This window comes from Rattus norvegicus, chromosome 3 (genome assembly GCF_021556685.1).
Source record: "Rattus norvegicus strain SHRSP/BbbUtx chromosome 3, alternate assembly SHRSP_T2T, whole genome shotgun sequence".
Taxonomy (NCBI): Eukaryota; Metazoa; Chordata; class Mammalia; order Rodentia; family Muridae; genus Rattus; species Rattus norvegicus.
Window position 1 is genome coordinate 134,142,735 of NC_141536.1, and position 6,349 is coordinate 134,149,083.

A 6,349-nucleotide genomic window follows, 5' to 3' on the forward strand; every position below is an offset into this window, starting at 1 on the left:
AGCCCAAGTGACAGGCAGACCTTGTCCAATGGGAAGGCTCATTGGCATTCAGCAGCTAAGATTTCAAGTCCAACTGCTTTAGGTAGTGGTTGTAGATATTTGCTTCAAAAGCATCTGGAAATCTCTGGCTCCTTGAGGTAGCTCCCTTTAAGTCTTTTTGAAAGACACGGTGCCATCGTGTACCTCCTTCTGCTGATGTTTTCCATTTCCTCAGACCAAGCCAGCCATGGACACAAAGACTAATATTTGATGACAGATGGCTCCGATAAGTCCATATCTCACTTTTGGAATGCAAGTGATAACCACGTTCCTCTAGAGCCTTATTTATTATACCATCATTGTGCACAGACTCATTAGATGTAAAGCATTCTGCCAGTCAACTTGATCCTACTCGTCCCAGCTGTCATGCTGGCAGCTCAAAGACGGTGACAGATGATACTGATGGACGGTGCCTCTGCCATCTCCTACTTTCCCAAATAAAGCTACTCAACTAGGAGAACATGTTGGAAAAAGAACTAGGGAGCCACTGTGCAGTTTGCTACATTTAATCACCACAGCGGTCACTGGATGGCACTCTGGGGTCCTGCTGGCAGGCCTTCCTAGCACTGGCGAGTGCATACATCACCACCCTATAAAGTCAACCCAAATCTGACTGCATTCCTCCCTCCCGTCCCACAAGGATGCTGCCAGTTCCACATGTGGTCTGGACTCTGGCTGAGGACCAGTCTTTCTCCTGTTTCAGATATGCCTATATCCAGTCTCCACGCAAAACACTTCTTGGCATTTCTGCAACAGTGTAGCAATCATTTAGCTAACTACTCATTCCATTGGAGCATTCATCAAGGAGGACTTGCAGTTTGCCAGATTCTACTACAGGCCAGATATAGAAAGATGGATTTGCTCTCTGCCCGCTATGGACCTGTCTGTCTCACGGAGCGGGTGGGGGTGGGGGAACCACCTGAATGTGAATTGTTTAGAATGGTGTTTCAGCTGCTAGCACAAATGGGCAGCCAAATACAGTGACTCGGGGAATACTGAAGTTTGTTCTCTAACCACAGATTAGTCCCAGGGTTAGCGGGTGGCTCTGTTCACTTGATTTAGGCAGACTTCAGAGCTCAGAAGTCAGAGTTCTTTCCATTCTGTTCTTCCACCATCACCAGGGTACCATACTGGTCTATGATGCTGTGGTGGTTTGAATAGGCTCAACCCAGGGCACTATTAGGAGGTGTGGCCTTGTTGGGGTGGGTGTGGCCTTGTTAGAGTGGGTGTGGCCTTGTTAGAGGAAGCCTGTCACTGTGGGGATGGGCTTTGAAGTTCTGCCCTGTGCAGAAGAGCCAGCCTCTCCTCTCCTGGCTGCAGTTGGATCAAGATGTAGAACTCTCAGCTCCTTCTTCTGCACCATGTCTGCCTGGATGCTACCATGCTTCCTGCCTCGATGATAACAGAATAAACTTCTGAGCCTGTAAGCCAGCCCTAATTAAATGTTGTCCTTTGTAAGAGTTGCCTTGGTCATGATGTCTGTTCACAAGCGATGGAAACCCTAAGACAGTTGTCAAGCTGGGCGATAGGCAGTAAAAGTGGGTGTCATAGAAAAGAGAGTTCCTTCAGGCATTCTGTCTTCAAATATGTCTGGAAACCATCCTCATCTGGATACATACGGCTAAGAAGAGGAGGGAATTTTGCTGGGCAACTGACAGTCTGCTACACCATGCCATGTGCTCGGTATTGAAAGAGGAACCTCCCCAGAGAGGCTGAGCCATGTAGTGATTAAATGTTCAGGTTCAGGGCCAGACAAATATATATTGGAATCCTAGAGCTCTGCACATTATCTGATATCTGAAGATACTTAGCAGATTGCCTGTGAATAGACAATATCAAGCTTAGATAAGGGCATAGCCTTTGGGCTGAATCTCAAAAGGCCAGCAGTGACAGCTGGGAGGAGCCGCCTTGGCTGTGGGCGAGCCACCTTAGCACCTCTTTCCAGTTCTCATACCATACGCGAGGGGCCTGTCTCTTTGTGAAAGCAATACCCAAGGGTGGAAGCGCCAGCAAACTGAAGTGTGGGTGAAAGTCCGTGCCAGGAGCTAGGAAGACAGCCAGAACAGACCTCAAATCACTAGAATATCACCTCCGAATGTAGACCGCGTTAGTCCAGTTCTGGGTTGGATAGAACTGGTCTGGGTTGGATAGGACTACCAGGCTGAGAAACTCTTCAAGGATTCTGAGTCGCTCAGTATGGACAATACTGTCCTTGTGGCTTTCAATTCCACAGGCCATGAAGACTGGGTGAGCCAGTGTCTTCTCTCTCACTGAATGAAGCTTTTCCCCAGTTTCTGGCAAAACCGACTTCTTGGGAAGAAACAGGTAATCCCTTTGGGTCCCATTTAATAGCTAGTGTGGTCCCTACAGCACCAGAGGAAGGGGAGGTGCTGTCTAACCCAAGCATTATGGTCCTTTACCCGCCATTCTAACTTTTTTCCTAAATCCATTTTTTGACAGCTTACGAAGCAGTAGGTCTCCATAGGAGTCTTTCTCGCATCCTTAGTTTGGGTTAACTAGCTCACCTGCTCTTCTCCTTAATCCTCATCCTTGCTTGAACACGTCCCCCGCCCCGGTACTCCTTCCCTCTGCTTTCATTATCGAATCACACTCTCCTCCACCCATCCTCAGTGCCTTCCCATCCATTCCCCTTGTCCACACACTTGTCCTCTACAGCCGCTCCAAGTTACACAAGTCTGATCCACATAGGAGAGAGAAGCAGCCATTGTCTCTCTGAGCCTGGATCCCTACTTAGGACGTTTCCTAGTTCCATCCTCTTTCCCGAAACCTCCCCAGCCTCAATGTTCATTGCAGCAGAATGGAATTCTGTGCGTGAATTGTCACACTGCCACTATCCACTCATCTGTTCACGCGCATCTCAGCCAGTTCCATTTTCCAGCTACTGTGAGCAGAGCTGGAGCCAGGATCGCTGTGTCAGGATATAGAGTCCACGGGTACGTCCTATGCCTAGGACTGGTGTAGCTAGACCATGTGGTAACTCTGGTACAGGGCTTTGGGGTTTGTTTTGAGACACACCAATTTCCGTACTGGCTGCACCACTTTGTGCTCTCACGAGTGACGGATGAGGATTTTCCTTCCTACACATCATTTGCCAGCATTTGTCCTTTGCTTCCTTGATAGCCATCCTGCCTAGGGTGAGTTGGAAGCTAAAAGCAACTTTAATTTGCATTTCCCTCATGGCTAGGGATGTTGGATACCATATATTATTGGCTGTTAGTATTTCTTCTTTTATGATTTCTGCTCTTGACTACACAACCTATCTTCTCGATGTTTAGGTCTGTTTTGTATATTCTAGGTGCTAATCCTGTCATGTGTCTATCTGGTAAAGATTTTCCTCCCATTCGGTAGACTACTTCTACACACTGTTAACTCTTCTCTTTGCCGTAAAACCTTAAATTTCATGGATCTGGTTTGTCAGTTGCTGGCAATACACCTTGAGTGACTATCGTCGCATTCAGAAGTCCTTACCTCTGCCCGTATCTCGCACTGTTTCCTTTCCCTTCCCTCTAGCAATTAGGGTTTCAGGTGTTGTAAAGTCTTTAGTACATTCGAAGTTGACTTTTGTGTAGTGTGAGAAATAAGTATCTAGTTAATTCTTCTGCATACAGATATCCAATTTCTCCACCACATTTGCTAAAGAGGTTGTCTTTGTTCCAGTAATTTTTGGCTCAAAAAACATGTGACTATAGCTACACAAGTTTATATCTGGATTTTCTTTTTTCTTTTTTCTTTTCGACATCCAAAGCTTTTTTGTTACCAGTAAGAGTCAGGGTTAATTTTTGTAGCCTCGGCCGGCCTTTCGGCCTCTGGCACGCCTTGGGACGGACATAGGGTTTGGAGTGGCTCTATGGAGCTCCTGGGGCCTTGCCAAAGCGTCACCTCTCGGTCATTCTGAGGACCAGACAGGAGCACAGTGCCTCGGCCCTTGGGAGACTCCAGGACCAGCTTGGTCGAAGGTCAGGATCTTACCCATGCCCCCGCCCCTGCCCCCAGCCTTGAGGATCCGACTTCCGGCCCTGCTGCTCACCCTCAGTGCACACACCTTCTGCTTGGGCACTTCCAGAATCCGCACATCATTTGTGACCATCCACAACCACAGCGGTTTTGTTCTCCCGACCAGGAAGCTTCATCTTCTGGATCATTCAGCACAGGGACAGAAATGCCTGGTTAAGTGCGGCTCATAAATAACCTTTTCAGCACAACCTGACTGAAGGTGGAGTTGGTCTGTCTGGCCAGAAACCTGTACAGCCTGACTGGCAGCCGCAGGAAGATGTCCTGGCTCTTGGGCTCCTTGCGCCGAACCTTTCGGTCCTTGTTGTGGTGACTGTCAACACCCATAATGGCGTCTCCTACTCGACACTATATCTAGATTTTCTATTTTATTCCATTGATTTATGTGTCTTAGGGGCTGGGGATTTAGCTCAGTGGAATAGCGCTTGCCTAGCAAACACAAGGCCCTGGGTTCGGTCCCCAGCTCCGAAAAATAGAAAAAAGAAAAAAAAGAAAAAGAAAAAGAAAGTAGAGATTTATGTGTCTTTTATTTTTTGGTTAGTTGGGGTGTGTGTGTGTGTGTGTGTGTGTGTGTGTGTGTGTGTGTGTGTGAATGTGTGTGTCTGTATGTGAGTGTGTGTATGTGTAAGTGTGTGTATGTGTGTGAGTGTGTGTGCCTGTGTGTGTATGTGTGTGTCTGTATGTGAGTGTGTGTATGTGTAAGTGTGTGTATGTGTGCCTGTGTGTGTATGTGTGTGTGTGAATGTGTGTGTCTGTATGTGAGTGTGTGTATGTGTGTGAGTGTGTGAGTGTGTGTGCCTGTGTGTGTATGTGTGTATGTGCATGTGTGTGTGCCATTACCATGTTTGTTTTGTTACTGTGCCTCTCTAATACACCTTAAAATTAGGTATGATGACACATCCAGCTTTCCATCATCCCCTTGGAATTTCTTTGTCCACCTAAGTTTATTTCAGCTCCAAGTGACTTGTAAGATTATTTTGGAGCAGAAGAAGTGATTCGGTGGTGAAGAGCATGGACAGCTCTTGCAGAGAACCTGAGCTCTGTGCCCGGTACCACAGCTCACAGCTGTCTTTAACTTCAGTTCCAGGGGATCTGACAGCCTCTTACAGACTCCAGAGGTCCACACGATGCACACGCTCCACCCCCTCCCCGAATAAACCTTTAGGATGATTTTATCCACTTCTGCGAAGGATGACATTAGAAGTTGGAGGTGGATTACTCTGAGTCTGCAGGTTGCTTATGATAAGACATCCATTTTCACAATATTGACTCTTCTAACCCATGAAGATGGAAAGTCTTTTCATCTTCTAATACATGAATGTCTTCTTCGGTTTCCCTCCTGGGTTGCTTAAAAGGTTTTAGTGCAGAACTGTTTCACATCCCTGCTTAGGTTTATTCCATAGCGTGTGTGTGTGTGTGTGTGTGTGTGTGTGTGTGTGTGTGTGTGTGTGTGTATCATGAATGGGATTGTTTGGTTTTGTGTTAATTTTGTGTTCTGCCACATTGCTAAAAATGTTTATCCACAATAGGGATTTTCTGGTGGAGTCTTACTGTACCACCTTTCTACATGACATGGGGTTCCCTCCTAGCTTTACATGGGTATGATGCAAGGGATCCCTTTTTGTTCCTGTCTATTTGGTGCTCTTTGTGCCTCTTAGGCCTAGATAGACCCCTCTTACCCTAGGTTTTGGGAAACTTTCTGCTTCAGTTGCACTGAACATTTTTTTATGCTTTTAGCATGGAGGTCTTCTCCTCCTTCTATGACCATAATTGTGAATTTGGCCTTTTTGTGGTATCCCAAAGACCCCACATGTTCTGTTCATGTGTTTGAAATGCTTATCAGTTTATTTTAACTAAATATGTCAATTCTTCTACTTAGCCTTTCCTGGACAGTCTTCCCTCTCCTCAGTCACATTCTGTTGGTGAGGCTTTCTATTGGGCCTTTTGTTTAATTTATCACATGGTCCATTTCCAGTGGTTGAGGTTGAGTTTTCTTCAGTAGTCCTTTACCCCACTTCCTCCTCTCTCTTTGCATGTGCATGCCTGTGTGGCACGTGCATTTTCACACATGTAGGTATGCGTGCACACACTTCTGGAGGCCAGAGTTTGATGTTGGCTGTCTACTTCCCCATCTGTAGCCTCTGCTTTGGATGTTGCCTCTCCTCCATCTCATGGATATTTGGATGTTGTCTCTGCTTTTGTCTTAGGGCACTTTGTATAGACCAACTGCTACTCTTCGAAGCTGCCTAAAAAATGCATTTGGTTCAAAGAATCTCTC

The 6,349-nt window shown here is 46.5% G+C and overlaps 1 pseudogene; it reads right to left on the reverse strand.

Moving 5' to 3' along the window:
* Positions 1 to 3,832: 3,832 nt before the first annotated feature.
* Positions 3,833 to 4,398, reverse strand: Rpl18-ps9 (ribosomal protein L18, pseudogene 9; annotated as a pseudogene).
* Positions 4,399 to 6,349: the final 1,951 nt, after the last annotated feature.